Raw genomic sequence first — 19,402 nt, 5'->3', positions numbered from 1 at the left:
TCAGAATTATGCACATAGGTCTCTATGGAAATGGGATTTTGAAGGTATGGAAGTCCAGGGTTGGCTTGAACATCTTACCATATGTTCATTTAATCTGAACAAGGTTAATTACAAGGACATACAAGTGGTACGGAGTGTTTTTAGTAGCAAAAAGAAGAAGAAAAAAGCAGTGCCAAAACTCGTATCTTGATAAAAGTGCTGTGAGTGTTATCACAAAATGGCTGCCAGAGGCAGCAAAGAAAGAGGGGATGGTACTCTGTACAGGTAAGTACTACCACAGAAAAAAACACTTGTGGTACTCAGTACTAGGACCCCTAAGCTGAGGTATACACTTTGTTTTGAGGGTAGCTGCAGAGATTATTAGCATCTCATGTTGTAAATCAACATGAATCATTACTTCTTAACCCCTCTCTGCTGCTTTTTGTAGTGTCCCCTTGGGATGATAGCTATCTATGATGAGTGATTTGACAGTATTTGACATTAAAATTGCTAAATGTAATTTCAGTTACTGACCTGGTTCACACTTAGACCTGGAAGGTTTGTTTGTGGTGAGTAAGGAGAAAGCTTAATCATGAGTCTAGGTTGGGACAACACACCAAACCAAACTTTGCATTAGCTCAGTGTGGCATGGGAGTAACAAAGACCAGGAGGAGGAGCAAATTGACTGCAAGTTCATCTCTGGAAACCAAACATTCATGTTGTCTCAGTAAGCTATAATGTATATGTCAGTGCTGAGACTCCAATTTTACAGACCTACACCTTGCTTTGTGCCAATATTACCGGAAAATGCCATTTTAAAGATGTGTTAGTATTTCTTACTGCTACCGTTCAACAGCTCTGAGTTGGCCATGACATGTCTCCCTTTTTTCTTTTCTTTTTTGACACAATTGCAATCTGAATTAGTGGAGGATTGTACAAGTTTCCCGTCCTATGCCACATACCTATATGTGCCAGATATGTCATTCCCATGGTTCTTGATAACCTGCTAAAATTCAGCTTGCTGTCAGAAGGCACCTGAAGCTTCTGTCATAAGTTGAGTCAGTGAAAATACTAAAAATAATGAAAGATATTGAAACAATTCTTGTTTGACATGTGTTTTGGCACATGGATGAAAATCAACTTGTAACAGGCACATGAGAGTCTCAACACAGTACTGTTTTATGGTTGGGCAGACTTTTGTGTAAAAAGATCTTCTATAAACATATTCCACTTAGTCTGGAATGAAGGAAGAAGAATGAGCATTGGCCGAAGGATCAGCCCCAGTACCTGTCCCTGGCCACATCCCTGACCACAGCCCATTGGCCTTCCAGGCAGGGGCGGGCCAATTACACCCTGTTACTAGGTGGGTGGCACCAGGCCAGGTAAGTCCTGCACGGGGTCGCAAACTCCGCCCACCCATTGGGAGGAGGTGAACGGGAATTATAAATGTATTCCACTCAGTCTGGATCCCAGTGAGTTTCCAGGCTTTCATGATTATTCCAGGGAGAGTATTCTAGAATGTAACATTCTTAACATCTCCTCAAACAAACCTTTTGAAACCCTTACAAATTTTCTCTTGGAGTTATCCCAATTGTCACCAGACGGAAGATTAACAGGCTGCTTCCCCCCCTAATTTTCACTTTTTGAAAAGAACGTGAATATATGTATAAATGATTATTTGCTTACTTTTGCTTTCCTTATCTCTGCATTTAAACACAGAAAAGGTATGTGTGCAGAAAGGATGTCTTGCTGCATCCTGCAGCTGTGTAAAATCCAGTAGCAAAATCATCATCAAACCTTTTATTGGCATCACATACAAACATCCATAGCACATCATGGAATGGAAACAAGATGGCGGCTGAGACAGCAGCCTAGTCAGAGCTCCCACCTTCCATTAAGCTTTCAAGTAGTTTTTAGCCACTTCCTAATTCTAATTTTATATTTTTAACGTTTTACTGGCTGCCTCATCACCTCTCCTTGTTTTTAGTTTATTGTTTTATTGTTTTACTGCTCAACCTGACGTAACATAACAACAGTAGCAAAATTCAACTCCTCAACTCTTTTGGTTTTTTTAAAAAAAGGATTCTCTAGGTCCACCCCTACTCTTTCTGTGTGCTTGGGGGCAGAATTGTGTTTAATCACTTGGATCTGCTGCCATCACTTTGACCCTAATTTCAATTAGACTCCAGTTCTATTTTCCGTATTGCGGACTTTGCAAGCTTAGCTGATGGGTTGGCTTCTGCCATGATATAACCACTTTGCTACACTGATTGGAATATTGATTGCATTGTAGCTGTCAATATTTCTGCAGAGAGAGCAAAGCCGTAGCACCTTTATTGAGACCAACCTCCCAGCCCTACAAACAAGATCTTTCTATGCTGATGTGCATTTAATGCAAAGCGCAGTACAGCCCCCCCCCCAGCTTTCTTGAGATAGTCTGTTCCTCTTGAGATCCTGTCTTTTTATTCAAGAGAAGCACAGCAGGCACACAGGACAATGTATATTCTGACTGCTTCTCTCTGTGTTGTCTTCCCTCTAGCCGAGCAGAGTAATAATGGCAGTAAAGTTGCTACTGTTTAGTGACAGAAGCCCTTCAAAATGTTGCAGGGTAGCCTTTTCAGTGGTGGTGTTCTGGTTGTGGAATTCCTTCCAGAGGCAAATTTGCACCATTGCGAACAGTTTCTTCTTCCTGTACTTGGCCTCTTCCCCACCCTTTTCATCCAAGACAAACAATGGACCGTACACAAATAAAATTTGGCTCTGCACCTATGTCCATTGAGCTAGGAGTAAGCTCTATCAAATGAAGTGAGACTTCCATCTGACTAAACATGCACTGAATTGTCACACAAACTGAAGTCGCATTGAAACCAATGAGATATCCATTAGCTGCAACTAACAACTTTCCAATTTGGGTGTGACTTAAGCACAACCTTCCCGGACTTGGGCCTTTGATTTTAATCTCTCAAAAGCTGTGCAATTATGGGAAATGACTTTTATTATATTTTATTTGTTTAAATATATCGTGCACCACTTGATTACAATAGTCTCTAAGCAGTGAACAAAAGATACAATACAGGAAAGGTAGAAACTGGTTGAAACTGTAAAATCATACTTCGATTAAAATGCCTGCTGAGATTTTAAAGAGTCTTCAGTAGGCTGATTATAACATCAGCATATATTCTATAGCAGCATTCATCAGATGGAGCTGTAGTCTAAAACATCTGAAGGCATCAGGACGGTGATGTTTTTTTTAAACGCTAGCATAAGCAACACATTTTGATATTTCCAAAGCTGCAAAAGATAGACATGAACATATGCAGCTATAGGCTTATTTGCATCTGGGGCTGATGGCTAGGAATTGGGGAGAAATTTAATTCAGTTTGCATTTAAAAGTGAACCTACCTACTTCTTACTTTCCAAAATAATATGTGAACATAAATCGCAGCCTTTCTTCGAAATTTGCACTTCTCTGAATTTTGTGGCATAGTTCTCTAGCCATGTATGAGAATAACGTACCAAAATGCATTACACTGGCAAAATTGCTTTAAAAACGTGTGTACTGGGCAAAATTGCATGCAGAAATTTGTATTTTAGGAGACATGCACTAAAATGCTCATGCATTTTCATGAGAACTTAAAAAATAATAATTCACAAGCTGATATGAAAATCTTAAGGATGGTACCATTGAGCTTATGAAAATCTTAAGGATGAGGAAATGAGAGAAACCAAAACCTACACATTCACCCATCTCCAACGATGGCTAAGGAGCTAAGCCAAAGCCTTCACAGGAAAAGTGGGTTTTAAGAAAAGATTTCAAGTCAAAATCAAAATGAAGTGTTCTGGGAGGACATTCCAGGACCTAGAGGACAGCAAAGGAGACGGGATTAAGTAGATCAAGAGAGCAGAAAACATTGAGATTATATAGAAGGGTAGATTTAGGAGAATGAGGGCTGGCAGCATGTTTGCAAAGAACAGGAAAAGGTAAATGAGATTTTGAATAAGCAATAAACATTTGTTTGATATATTTATTTTGTAGGCTTCCTGCTATATTTGCTCCTTATTATATTTCACACCTTTAAAAATATTTGACTGTTCCGCTCTCCATATTGTACCATCTCCTGTACAATTCTTTATATTCAGTCATTAAGATTCCATTTTGCATCCAGATAAGCATGGGATATGTGAAATAATAGATTTATGTGGCAATCCCTATTCTCTCCAAAATCATCCAGATTGGCATTGATATCCTAATTTTCGCATCTGTTTTGATTTAGAACTATGCTGGCACTTCTGTTATTTTTTACTGAGAGTTCTGTCAGGGTAGCTAGTCTACTAGTACTATCCTGCTTCTCTTAATTAGCATCTCGGTTGTATTGCCTGAAAGAAGATGGAATATTGTATTATTATTTCTGACCACATCACAAGTTGAAGCTATGTTAGGTTTGCAAGTAGCAACACAGACAAGTGGAACTATCCAGCCAGAGGCAAACACTTGCAGCCCCATTCAGTTCAGTCAGACTCACACACGTGCTTAACTCTCATCCATTAAAATCTCTGTGTTGCCACATGAAGACTTGAATATGGGCCATGTGTTACTGAAGTTCTGACATACATCAGTTATGTGTATCTTCATGATGCAAAGCTATCTTCAAAGAGCATTTGGGTATTTATTCAGGGCATTATAGGGAAAGTGGCAAATAGTGCCAAAGAAATTGGCTATAATTCAACAGTTAAGCATTTCTCTTGCAAGATAATAACGATGGTACCCAATCTCAGAATAGGAGAGGGTGTTGTCAAAAATCAAATTCCACCATTTAAGCTGCCTAGAAACCTTTAAGATTAAGTCTTGGCTTCTCAAAAGCTTGGGCCTAGTTCCAAAAGGGTCCAAGAAAGGTGACAGGCCTAGTTTGGGTAGAGTCCACATTTAAATTAATTAATTAATTAATTAATTTAGGCTTCATTTGAATCAGGCCCAGATTTATTTATGCACGCATTTCAGTCCCACGGGTGCAGTACTTGGGGCAGCTCGCAACAATTTAAAATCACACTGTCATATAAAAACAGTTAAAATACAGTAAGCTGTAACAAAGGCAAAGATCACCAGATAAAAACACAACCGTTATAATAAAACAATAGGATACTTAACATGTGGATTAAAAATGTATTTACCAGCTGGCAAAAGGCAGCCAGACAGAGGGCCACAACCTATGCTTCAAGTGGCAATGCATTTCTCAGCATTGCTTCAGCCACTGACAAAGCTTTATCTCATGCGGCCACGAGCTATGAATGGCATCCAACTAAGCCATGCTCACCCGTTGCAATCCATGGGCTTAACTTAAGTCTGTTGGTTTCATTGGGTCCACTCCAACTTAGTTGCCTCCATCCATTCTCCAAAATTAGATCCATTCTGAAGCAGGCTGTGAGCAGCTCACACATGTTTGCAAGATAAGTTTTGTAATGAACTGATTTATAATTTCTACCAGTACTGGAGAAACTTTGACGGAAAATTTGTTTCCAGTGTTCATTTTATGTTTTCAGTGAAAATACTATTTTCAGTGGTCACTTTTTTTCATTTCTACTTGCTAAGCTTTTGTCTGTGTATGGACAGCGGAATATTTCACCAATTATAAAACGAAGCAGGAACCTCATGGCCCAAGGAATGCTATAGGGATTGGAGTGTTTCATTAATTTATAGGCTATGTTTAAAGCCAAGCCCTTTGCTGGCAATCAAAACTTGCTATCACCAATGGGCAGGCTCTGTTAATCTCACTGGGGATTAAATGAAGATCCTTCTTGTGTTCCCAGGAAATAATTAGGCAGAGCTGATTTATATAAGCACTGGAATCTGTCGTCTATTGATACTTTTTCTTATTTTAAAAAGTTATTGAAAATCAAAGACAACCCTTTCACACGAAAATCCACTCTTCATTTCATTCACTCCTCCCAGCTTTGTTAATTTCAGGAGCTGAATTTGGAAAAGAAAAAGGCTTTTAAGAAGTGGTTATTACTAGACAGCTAAGAGTCAAAAATGCTGGCTGATCCACTGCAATTCAACCACGGATGTATCAATAGAGCATGACCTACCTTCTCTTTATTCTTGGTATACAACACTGTTAGCATAGTCTGGTCAGCTTCAGGTTGGAGGGTGCCCTTCCTGAAGTCTCCTCTGGGGGCCCCTCTCCTATTCCATTGGCTATCCTGGTGATAGTGGAGTTTGGCTGGGGGTACTGAATGACCACAGGGGCAGCAGTGCTTATGTGAGCTCCCCCAGCAGTAGGGTTGGGCGCCATTGCTAATAAATTTCCTATCATGCCACTAACATCCACTGAAGCCTGCCATTTTTATTTTTCACAGTGTCCTAGAGGGAAAAGTAAAATGGCGGTGGCTCCAAGACTGGGCCTCTTATGGTAATGCTGGGCCTGAGAGTGCATTTAAAACCTTCTAAGCAGTGTGCGAAATACAACGTAGAAACGAGAAAACAGTATCATAAAAATAGAGACACAACATAACAAACCAGTAAAACAATGTTAGAAACACATATACAAAGAGGAACTCAGTAATAACAGGGTCTGAACTGATGAATCAAGGAAAGCTTAGGCAAATATATATTTCTTTCTAAGAGAACTGAAGCAACCAAGGGTTGGGGTTTCATGTATGGCAGAGGGTAGGGCAATTCAGAATGCAGGGGCAATGGCTGAAAGTGCCTGATTTTGTGTCACTGCCCTGTGATATTCTGTAGGGTGTGGTGTCGCAAGTAACATTTCCCCAGATGATCTAAGTAAACCTACATGTTTATACAGGGGCAAGTAGCCTTTCGCATAACCTGCTCCTGAGTTTGTTCAAGGCTTTATATATTGAGGAACAGATGTGGGCAAATGCAGTTTAAATGTCCTTGACTTTGAGTTGGAGAAGTGAAGGTTGCAAGCCCAGGCTATCTTTCTGGGCATATGAAGACAGAGAACGAGAAGTCTGTGCCATCTACAACTTGTGATACAAATGGCTGAGATTACTGAAGGAGCAAGTTAGGCAGGAGCTGATGCCATAGCCGCAAGTTGACTGGCAAAAGGAAAGAGTAGACTTTTAGTTCACATTCTCCAGCAAGTCTTGAAACGGCAGCCGTGACTTGATTTCACATTGCAGTATTCCAATTAACAGTCCAATATTTCTTTCAACTTTAAGAAGTGATAGGGAAGCTAACCTCACTGCATTAAAAACAATAAAGAAGCAGATATTTGAAGTGTGCTTATGAGAGAGATGACATCTTCGAAAGGATGGGACGGCCAACTAAGCCATATCTTGTTTTCATCTTCATGGAATGATCACATTTATATTAAATTTATGTCAGTAGACTCTTGCGTGGTAGTTCTGTCTACCTCTTCTCCTCCCCTCTGTTGAATTTGTGCTTTAAAACAGGTAAAATGTGCTTATGGGGAAGTTTGCAAATTATCACATGAAAGCTAAAGAAAAATTGATGGGAATATTTCCCTTAGGACTGAGCATACTGATTATAAAAATATTAATACTTAATGCCTCTATTACATCTCTTATGTACACAACAGAATAGGGTGGCAGGAGTGGGAGAATGGCTTATGGTTTAAAATAGAAGCAGTGATATATGCAAATCTTCCAAATGTCAATTTTGTGGGCAGGATTTCTGTTTAGGGTAAAAAAAAAAAATTGAAGAAAAAAAGATGATAAGTGAACACAGCTGTTTCAATCTCATGAAGTGTATCACAGATGTGCCCTTTTCCAAACCAGATACCTGCACATAACATATGACAACATTGATGAGAAAACTGATATTTCCAGCTACCTACAGTAACACTTTATCTGTAATAATACTTTGGCTCTTCTTGTTTGAATTACAAATGTTTCCTCTCATGCAGAGAATAGCAATGAATGTTGACAATGTAATGCATTGCTAAATTCTGTAATTCTTGCAAACAGCCCAGGCCGTGGTAGAATAAAATGCGAAACACTCATTTGCACAACAGAACTATGCATTTTGCATTGGCAAGGGAAGGGAATATGCTACTGTTGCAAGATTTCTGTTTAGTTTGACTTTTCAATTTTTACAATGTCAAAATATCAGAGTCTGAAGAGGCACAATGTACCAGGAATATTTTCCTTTGCTATACTTCTGGAAACAAATGAAAACCATAGTCTTCCACATCTCTTTGATTCATTTTCATAGTTTTTGTTCAAGCAACTTCCTAGAGAATAATACAATTTTTGTTTATCCATTGCCTATAGTTCTGAATCTCATTCTGTATGTAATTTTACATATATAGTGGTACCTCGGGTTAAGAACTTTATTCGTTCCGGAGGTCCATTCTTAACCTGAAGCTGTTCTTAACCTGAGGTACCACTTTAGCTAATGGGGCCTCCGGCTGCTGCCGTGCCGCTGCCGTGCGATTTCTGTTTTCATCCTGAAGCAAAGTTCTTAACCCGAGGTACTATTTCTGGGTTAGCAGAGTCTGTGACCTGAAGCGTCTGTAACCTGAAGCATCTGTAACCCGAGGTACCGCTGTATTTTAAAAGGAACATTTACAAGTGTGGCTGGAAACTGGCTGGGAGAGCTCTTCAAGCTTACATCTCTTCTTGGAAGCTATTGAGCTTTAAAAGAATCTAAAGAACAAAATCTATTTAAACTATGTAAGGAGAAGGGAGGAAGGTGCAGTTGTAGTGTACAGTGGAGCCTCGGTTGACGAATATCTCCATTAACACACATTTCAGCTTTTCAACGCCAAAAACATGGAAGTAACTGCTTCGGTTTTTGAACGATTTTCAGAAGCCGAACGTGCCATGTGGCTTCTGTTTTGAGTTTCCCTATTGTACTGAGGTTTCCGCTTTCAGTTTTTGAACGTTTCAGAAGTCGGATGGTCTTCTGGAACGGATTACGTTTGAAAACCAAAATTCCATTGTAGTGATAAGTTTTGAAGTGCAGGAGCAAATCATGAGTTTTGGGAGAGCATATGAAGGAGGAATGACTAGTCTTTCAAGAAGACTTTTAGCAGCATAAATGCACAATCCTAACCACGACTCCTCTGAAGTAAGTCCTGTTAAATTATGAGGCACTTACTTCTTGGCAAATGAGGTTAGCATTGCCACCTAAACTTTTCTGTAGCATGACTACAGTCCTATGTATCATTGCCTAGTGGTAAGCTTCACTGAACTCAGTGGTGCTTACTTCTAACAGCACGGGCTAAACTAGAAAAGCACATTAAGCCTTTAAAAAAGGTATTCAGTCAGCTGAAATATTACATCTAGATTTTAATTAGACATGCCAACAACATTGCAAAGAAGAGGTCCCGTTTGAATTGCTAGCATGACGTCGAAAACCCATGGAAGAAAAGGACCTCAAAGCGTTGTCATCACCTGCTGGAACAAGGACTGGCTGTAAGTTACCCTGGTGGTCCAGCAGATGATGTTGCTGCTCATGCTCTGAAAAAGGCCCCAGAAATGAGCTTCCAGGAGTGGCTTGCTCAGTGGGGCAGAGGCACAGCAACATCTCCCAGCAGCAGCAGCTCTGTGGTTCATGAGGAAAGGGCAAGCTGGGACTGCACAGATATGCAAGTGAGGGCACCACATCAGTTTCAGTAGTAGATCTGCACAGATGTGATTTCTTACCTCCGTCTTCCTGGTAAGCAGAAATGACACTGTTGCTTTGAGGCTGTTGTTGCCTTTCTGTTCTTCTAGGCAAGCTGTGCCTGTGTGTTCCTTCACATTCCCTTTCCATTACACCACCAACCGCAGTTCTGAAGTAATGTAAGTGCTATTGTGGATCCAGAATTGGATATTATCTGCAGCTTCCAGTGGCACCATGAGCTTCTACACAATGATTTCCACTTACTTTCCAGCGCAGAGTTGGAACACCTCAAAAGGCTACCTAGGCCCCTGCCAAAGATATTTTCTCGGTGTTTAATAACTCTTACACATGAAAGCGGAATAGGATTCTGAAGTGCACCTCCAGTCCTCACTGCTCAAAGGCATTGCCTGCCCACATGTACTTAACAAATGAAGCTTTGATATGCCTATAGACACACACACACTTGAAACTTGATTATGGAATGAAGGATGACTTCCAGTATAGAACACAATAGAAATAATTGCTGTTATCTGACAGAGAGAAGAAATGTGTCAGATTAATATTCAGCCAGAACAAAACATTAGTTCACATAAACCCACCATCCTCGGGGAACCCAAAATAGCATTAAACCTTTGGTAAATGAAGTAATATTTTACATTTTGCCATCATATGGGTGATTTTTTAAAAAGAACTTTTACAGCAGACTTAACAATACCAGAGATACAGGACAAAGCATTAGAATAGATATAGAGAAGAATCTTTCATTTTATAAAACACGGACCATCATAAAAGGATGATATGAGCACGTATGCCTTTTTGTGTGTAGCCTTTTTCTGGATTTATCTTTTTAAAAGGAAAGGATTTCCATTGGGATTTGCTCGTCTAAATCCATTTTCTCTTCAGCATATGAAATGACAGTCCATTCTCAATGCCCCAATATTAATTTTTCAAGCATGTCTGTATATTCATCTGCCAACCATCAACAAATTTCTTGGGTTTCTATTAGCTTGTCTCAAGCTGCTGGCAAGCTAAATTTCTCTAACAGGCATCAATTCAACGTATTAAATGCCTGTTCTGCCCTAGAAGACATATTGATTATTTTTTTCTTAGCAAAGTGACAAATACCATTTTCATGACTATAATAGAGATTGATTACAATTTTATGGAACACAGAGGGAGTTGATCTTAGTGAGACAGCCTCAGGGCATATAAAAATTGAAGAAAATCATTTGGATTAATAAAGAAATTAATGAATTCACGGGCTGATGATAAGGTTGAAGCATTCTAGAGATAATGAAAGCTACAGTAGATGCATGGTTGTTACTGAATTGTGAAGTAAATTTAAATGTGCTTAAAATTACTAGTGATTAAAAACTTGTGGAAAATAACTGGGTTTTTTTGTTCAAATTTAAATATAGTGTGGCTTAAGCTTGAGTTTTGAACAATTTGATGTTTTAAAAGTGCTGGGTGTACTTTTTGCACAATGGACTTTTCAAGGTAACGGTGTATTTAGATGTATAAAGTGAAATTATGTATCTCTCTGCATACCCCATATTCATGTGTGCATTCATACTTACACACACGGACAACATGAATTGCGGTTAGAGAATCCTATCCTCCAGTTCTGTGTATGGCTAGCTGTTCCCCTGGAATTCCTCTGCTACTCTCAAGGAAAGACAGATTTACTTTTTCTTTGCTGGAGAGTAGCAGATAGACTTCTGCACATACAATATTTATGCACTAGGCAAGATGTGCAAGAAACAGACTGTAGGTTGCTGGATGTTAACCAGTCAATTTAGCTTAACAGGGCACAACATTATTATAAAAAAATATTTATATGCCATTATGGTGTGTGTGTGTGTGTGTGTGTGTGTGTGTGTGTGCAATAAAACGTAAATCTGAACAATAAAACACATCAAAAACATTTAAAAATGTTACCTTTCCAGAATCCAAAACAAGTCTTAAAATCAGCACGGAGGGTTGCAACCCAAAGTTGCTCATCTTAAGTTTTGTGCACAGCTCCAAAGAACATGGAATCATAGACTCATAGGACTATGGACCCCAATGGTCATCTAGTCCAACCCTCTACAATGCAAGAATCTCAACTAAAGCACCCATGACAGATGGCCATCCAACCTCGGTTTAAAAAACCTCCAAGGAAAGAGGCCACAACTTCCTGAGGGAGACTGTTCCACTGTGGAACAGCTCTTACTGTCAGAAAGTTCTCTCTGATGTTTAGACAGAATCTCCTTTCTTGTAACTTGAAACATGAACATGAGCTCTTTGTCCTACACAAGACAGGTGTGAAGGCACATATTGTCTAATCACATTTACAATAGGACTATCATTTAGAAATTCTAGGTTGCACCCAAAGTGAGGCTAACCTAAGGGCTGCTTCACATATGGTATTTTAAAGGTATATATATATATGTAAAGTTTACCAGCTGATACATCTAAGAACAAATGCACTTATTGTATAGGTGCTCACACCAGGAAGTCAGAATTGGCTGTGGTTCTGTGTTGTGTGTGTATGTGGTTGTATATATAGGTTTGTCACTATTTGCCCAGGCAGGTGCATTATGTGACCCATGAGAGCAGCAAAATAACCAGACTGTACAACGGTGAAGGAATAAATTAGGCCAAATCTTTTTTGACAGCAGCAGGCAGTGGAAGGGTTGGCATGGCATTGGGTCCAGGACCAGTTCATCATTCCACAAGTCCCATGTTGATGGAATGGATCCACTGGGTTTGGATTGCTCCAAACCTGTACGACAGGAGTTGGCCCATGTTGAACCTTGCCGTGGTACAAGCCAAGCAAGCAAGATCTCACTGAGGGACCAGGGTGCAGATTCCAACCAGGCAGATACCGAACCCACGCTTGGGGTTGCCATGGTCAGTCCTCCCCACAGGCCCCTTATGGCCTCCCCCATACTATGTTTATCCTGCCCAATGCCATTTCTGCCCCCATACAATGTTCTTCCGCCTAACAAAGGAAAGCCTTAATTTCACTGAGGGAAAGGTGGAAAAAACCCAACCAAGTGCCAATCAGGTTGAGAGAGAAAAAAATCCTGTAAACATTTGACTCAAAATTGCTCAGTGATGGCTCTAACCCGAGGGTTGGTGGACAGGAAGCTCTCAAAGCAAAATGGCTGTGAGCTCCAGAGGAACCAGCCTTATATATGCTTTCCCCTCCCCTCTTCAGCAAGGGCTCATGGGACAGCTTTTTCCTATTAGCCCATCACACAGATTTTTTGCTGCAATCTATGGGCTACAGTGCCACTGGACAAAGGTGTACCACACTTACTAGGCACGGAACATAATGTGTACTGCAACTTTTTCAAGTTTTTAAGTCCTGGAAAAATCAGTACCCTATGGTTTATTGTTATTATTTATCAAAAGCCAATTGACATGCTTTATTATCTTTCTTTTGAAAAGTACAGTAAAATGATGCATTTCTTGGCTCAGTTTCCATCGGTAGCTTTGTAGAGGCCTTTAATCAACACGACAAACTCTCTGCACAAAACTTGTGTGCGAGTCTATTTGTCAATGACATGTGGACACCAAGAATAGAACCCTTTGTCTCCCGGGTAATATGACCTCGTGCGTCTGATAATAAATTAAATGTTGAGTAGGTTGATGCAAAAGTAACATTTAATGTTAAAGTCATCTTTTTATCATGATTTGTTGTTGAAAGCATCTGCAAGTTTTCGTGTGCTATAGCTAGAACATCTCTTTTTCCATCTTTTTTTAAAATTTAACAACTGCCCAACCACTATTGTAAGAAAAGAAAAGAAATTTTTCATGCTAAAAGAGATTGTGAGCTTTGCAGTTGCTAACTCTTAATTCCAAAGTACCAGGGTAGTAGCATGCAGCATATTATGCTAATGGAGATCTTTCATTAGAATCTCCTTTTTTACACTACTGTGAAAAAATGATCATGCAATGCACCCTTGGTAACCACACCTTGTCTGTAGGCAGGTGGTTTGTTTTTTGTTTTGTTGTACTTAAGCTTGGATGAAGAGCTTGTTGCAGTGCACAGGGAGTGGTATATTTGGTTGACTAGCCCCCTATTTAATCCATAGTGCAGTTGCCAACTACAATGAAAAGTGCTCGGGGGCCACTAGGGGGCGCATTGGAAGATGGCTAACAATAACATCTCTCCGACCCACACGAGGTAATTTGGAGGCTATGATGGGAGTAATTAGCCTCCCTACCCCCCCCCAGGATGGTGGGGGGGACTGCCTTGCCTGCTGTGCCCTATAAAGGTAAAGGTACCCCTGCCCGTACGGGCCAGTCTTGACAGACTCTGGGGTTGTGCGCCCATCTCACTCAAGAGGCCGGGGGCCAGCGCTGTCCGGAGACACTTCCGGGTCACGTGGCCAGCGTGACATCGCTGCTTTGGTGAGCCAGAGCCGCACACGGAAACGCCGTTTACCTTCCCGCTGGTAAGCGGTCCCTATTTATCTACTTGCACCCGGAGGTGCTTTCGAACTGCTAGGTTGGCAGGCGCTGGGACCGAGCAGCGGGAGCGCACCCCGCCGCAGGGATTCGAACCGCCGACCTTTCAATTGGCAAGTCCTAGGCGCTGAGGCTTTAACCCACAGCGCCACCTGCGTCCCTATACCACCCCCGAATTTGTGGGGATGGGGGCACTAGGCACAAAGCCCTCCTGTGGGATTCCGGTGCTCCTGGACGCCGTCCCTGATAATAATAATAATAATAATAATAATAATAATAATAATAATAATTTATTATTTATACCCCGCCCATCTGGCTGAGTTTCCCCAGCCACTCTGGGCGGCTCCCAATCAGTGTTAAAATCAGTACAGCATTACATATTAAAAACTTCCCTGAACAAGGCTGCCTTAAGATGTCTTCTGAATGTCAGGTAATTCTTTATCTCTTTGACATCTGATGGGAGGGCGTTCCACAGGGCGGGCGCCACTACCGAGAAGGCCCTCTGTCTGGTTCCCTGTAGCCTCACTTCTCGCAATGAGGGAACCGCCAGAAGGCCCTCGGCGCTGGATCTCAGTGTCCGGGCTGAACGATGGGGGTGGAGATGCTCCTTCAGGTATACAGGACCGAGGCCGTTTAGGGCTTTAAAGGTCAGCACCACTAGCTGCAAGAACTTCAAAAGAAACAATTTGGATGAAGGAATGCACATATCTCAAGGAAGAAGGGGGAGTAAAGACTGCTAACAGAAGAGATCTCTGATAAAATAAGACGAGTCGGAGGAACAAGAGAAATCATGAGAAGATACGCCAAGACTCAGTATGGCAAATGACTGATGGGGAGGGAAAAAAACCCCTTTCCTTTCTTTCCTTATGTGATTAAACAAGAATCCCCTCCCCTCACGAGTCAGAAATGTCGTTTTAAGGACTTAAGCTGTGGATTTAAGGCTGTGTGGAGATAAACTTTCGAACCAAAGCATGTTTTAAGAAGAGCATGGAATGTATAAGAGCTTTGGAATGACGCAGTTAAAAATGCCGTCGCCATATTGGGAAGTTCTGTCGGAGGACTTAAGTCTGAGAGGAGAAATAGAGAAATAGAGCTGTTTTTATATTGTGGGTGAAACTCCTCAGTGGGACTTAAGAGCGACAGTTTTGCGAGATTAATGATGGAAAGAGCGATGTTATCTATGAAGGCGATGATATATGGAAACCATCTCGATTTGAGGATTGGAAGAACGGAAAAATTCACACAGGATTATTATTGGTGTTTATCGGCTTAAGGAGACTATCAGAAGAGATCATAAAGAAAAAAGAGAAAATATATGAACAAGATGTGATGTGGAAACAGCAAGATAAGACTGGATAGAATTATGAACTCTGTTTGGATTGATTTGGACTGATTTGGACATTAACGCAGTAGCAAGAAGACGATCAGAATCCCCCTTTGGATCTTGAAATATGGGTCCCCCCAACAAAATTTAAAATTCGGCTTTGTAATTCGGAATTTATGTGATTTAATTTGATTTGATTGGCTGGTTAATAAAAATTATTTAAAAAAACAACAACAATGAAAAGTGCTCTGTGTCATGGATTGTTTCAAGGGAAATGGGCTAAGAATAAAAAGTTGGACCTACCAGTTGGTGCAAGTGCTTTGGATAAGATCTCAAGAGGCCTGTTCTGAGCCAGTTTGGAACTAGGACTCAATCCTCTGACTTGCTAGACATTCAATAGCATGCCAAACCTAATAGAGGTTGATGGTGGTTGTAGCCCAATGACAGCTGGAGGGTCACACACTCCTGATCCCTGAAATAATCTCTAAATGAATAACTGAAATGTTACTCTTTGACAGTTGCGTGTGACGACCCCCCAAACCACCCCCAAAATAAAGACACAATAGACACAGAATTTAGTTTAAGGTTTTTGGCATTAATTTTGGCCACAACTTTATTGATTACAGCATGTGAGTGGTTGCTTAGGCATTGGTTCCAGACTACCTGAACCTGCACGGTGGCAGGAACAGGACTGACACTGGGCACCACCATATGTCAGTAAGGGAAAGCATCCTGGGGGAGCGAGAAGCTGGCTTCGACCTCACAGCTTACCCCAGATGCTCCCAGGGGCTCTGACTTGGCCCTAGCCCCTTGACAGGGTTTGGACAAAAGCAAGGCGAGCCCCTGGATTCATTTAACGGAATGATTCCTTTAACGGAATTCCCTAGCAGCAGCGATGGAGGGGCAGGCACAGCCAACCACTTCCCCTACACAAAACATTGAACCAATGCCTAACTGCCAACCTTACAAAGTTGTGACGATTTGCTACACAGTAGGCAAAAACCAAGTGGTACCAGCCAAATAGCCAAATGGCAAAATTCCTACCGGGCCCCTGCCCCAAAACAGACGACCCCTAGACAGGCATAGCAAGGCCAAAGAACAGCCCTAAATATAGGGTGGGAGGGCAGGTGATCCAATGCACATTGCAGGAAAGAGCTCCCAGCAACATGCAGCAGCTTAAATAGCCCCTTGGCAGCCAATAGACGACCCAACAGGCCAAATTTCTGCCCCAGCAACTGAGGGGCAACCATTGGGGTGTTGTGGCTATCAAAATGTTTCTGCCCCAGGGAGGCAGTTTAGGTGATCTCACCGCAACACGTGCCCTCCATGATGGAGGACATGATTTATGGGGGAAAGTAGAGAAAGTAGAGATAGTAGGGTTGACATTTTAGGTACAGTGAACCAGTTCATCTCTGAGTTCTAAAACATTGGGATAAATTGTGATTTGTTTTAACAACAGGATAACCATGCAACAATTTTATAACCATAGGAACAAAACTCAATGGAAACAAAATTTAATTAGGAGCCTTTAGGCTTAAGCTGAACTTACTCTGTGGTAGTTCCATTGAAAATAAGTTAAAACTAGTGCCCTTTGCAGGAACCAAAATGTGCAAATTCTGGAAGGAAATAACTTAAATATATAAGTACATTCTCTTTAAAGAGCCTTGTGCAACGTAATTTATATTCCAACTATGCTTGGTACAATTTGTTGTAACAGCAACGTTTACTTGGAAGAAAAAAAAATCAAATGCTTTATTAATTTGTGTTTAGAATATTTTTATTTTAAAAATTCAGAGCAGAAACCTTGAGAGCTCATATATACAGTCTGGAAAAATATTCAAGAGGAGACAAAGAGCAACTGCTACTGTGATAAGTAGCAGAGAAAGGTGTCTTTTCTTAGAGATGCTGGAACTCCAAATATATAACAATTTACTAATAGCAGCAATAATAAACTAATCAATTCAGTTGGAAGCCCAGGCCTGGGCATGTTTACTCAGTACCAACTAGATATGTTGGTGGCCCATCCATGTAGGGATGGGTAGGAATTCAGAAAATGTGACTTCCAAAACAGACTCACCTGATCTGCAGCTTTCAGGCTAAGGTGTGGGTTGAGGGTTGGTCCACTTCCAAATCTAGATGGCTACCTGATTTTGTGATGAGGTGGCCCAGGGCTGCTAACTCTCTCTCCTTTTCTTTTGTTACAGATAGCAGCCATCTGGAGTGGGTAGTGTGCACTGCTCTTTTTGCATGTGTTAAAATAGGCTGCTGTCCCCCCTGGGAGTGCCAGAACCCGATGACACATCATTGTCATCATCAAAGAATTGGGGGTATCTAGTACAACCCCCTGCAATGTAGGAATATCAGTTAAAGCATCCATGACAGATGGCCATCCACACTCTGCTAAATAACCTCAAAGGAAGGAGAGTCCACCACCTCTTGTGAGAGTCTGTTCCACTGTTGAACAGCTCTTACTGTCAGAAAGTGCTTCCTGATGTTTAGTCGGAATCTCCCTTCTTGTAACTTGAATCCATTGGTTTGGGTCCTGCCTTTCAGAGCGGGCGAAAACACGCTTGCTCCATCTTCCATGTGACAGCCCTTGAGATAATTAAAGATGGCTGTTGTGTCTCCTCTCAGACTCCTCATTTTCAGGCTAAACATACCCAGCTCCTTCAACCATTACTTAGAAGGTTTGGTTTCCAGACCTTTGGTCATCTTGGTTGCTCTCCTCTGCACGTATTCCAGCTTGTCAACATCCTCCTTAAATTGTGGTGTCCAGATCCCAGGTGTGGTCTAACCAAGGCAGAATAGAACAGGACTATTGCTTCTCTTAATCAGGGCACTTTATCAATGCAGTCTAGAATAGCATTAGTTTTTGGCTGTTGCATCACACTGTTGACTCATGTTAAGCTTATGGTCTACTAAGGCCCCTAGGTCCTTTTCACATCTACTAATGGCAATCCAGGTGTTTCCCCATCTTATATTTGTGCATCTGGTTCTTCCTACCTAAGTGTAGAAATTCACATTTGTCCCCATTGAAATTAATTTTGTTACTTATGGCCCAGCTCTCCACTTATTAGATTTCTTACCCAGCCTTCATTGTAAAGTCCCAGTGTGGATTGAGGCAATTTGAAAATGCATATTTAAATTAGCACAGTGGTATCTATGGTTGCGGATGGGATCTGTTCCGGTGCTCTGGTCAGATCCTGAGGTTTTCGCAACTGGAGCGACCACTTCTGTGCATGTGTGCGGTGTGGTAGAGCACTTCTGCACATGCGAAACACTTCCGGGTTTGCTGCTTTCACTTCCGGGTTTGCTGCTGAAGTTTATGTTACCCAAGCGTAATGTAAGCTGAGGTGCTGCTGTATTTTAAAACAGCTAAAACAGATATTCCACCCCTATGTGGGGAAACATGACTTCCCCATGGACCAATTGAGGGTAATCATTCTTTTTTCAGTGACCCTAGCAGAGCTCCATGGGCCCTGACAGCAGAAAAATGAGATATGGGGGCAGGGCTAGGAGTGGGATTGTGGGTTGGAGAGGAATTCCTCCTTCACCTGTTCATCTACTCAGTTCTTTAAATGTTAAGCTACTTCACTCACACACACCCATTTGCAGAAAGATGCATGTCAGCCTTGGAAGTGGCCTTAGAGGTCTATGCAAATGGTTGAAATTTATTCCTTTGTTGTCGTTTTAAAAAAGCTGAGGGAAATAGTGAGGGTTTAAATGATTTCTGAGACACATGCTGTCAATTTTTCACATCTCTCACCAACCCTAAGATCCATTTTCTTGCATTTTATGTGAAATTTGGTGTGTGTGTTGCTTTTTTAAAATAACTTTTTACTGAACCTATTCATGCCACATTTTCCACGTGAAACTGCTTAATATGTTTGGTGTCAGCGTTTGGAAGCTACATTTGAAAAAGCTTCCTCATTCTGCATATTGCCGAGTATTTAGTTTCATTTTTGTTTTGTAAATATAAATCAAGTTTCTGTGAATATAATTACAGCTAATTAATGTTTGTGATTGCATGTTAAAATGTTGTTGCAGTCATT

At 41.1% G+C, this 19,402-nt stretch overlaps 1 long non-coding RNA gene across 2 annotated transcripts in view; it reads left to right on the top strand.

The window, feature by feature from the left end:
- Positions 1-19,402, top strand: part of LOC307224806 — a 102,387-nt gene that overhangs the window by 37,482 nt on the left and 45,503 nt on the right. The window lies entirely within an intron of this gene.

This window comes from Podarcis cretensis (genome assembly GCF_951804945.1).
Source record: "Podarcis cretensis genome assembly, chromosome: 10".
Taxonomy (NCBI): domain Eukaryota; kingdom Metazoa; phylum Chordata; class Lepidosauria; order Squamata; family Lacertidae; genus Podarcis; species Podarcis cretensis.
The sequence above is the reverse complement of the archived record's forward strand: the minus strand, read 5'-3'. Positions and strand labels throughout refer to the sequence as shown.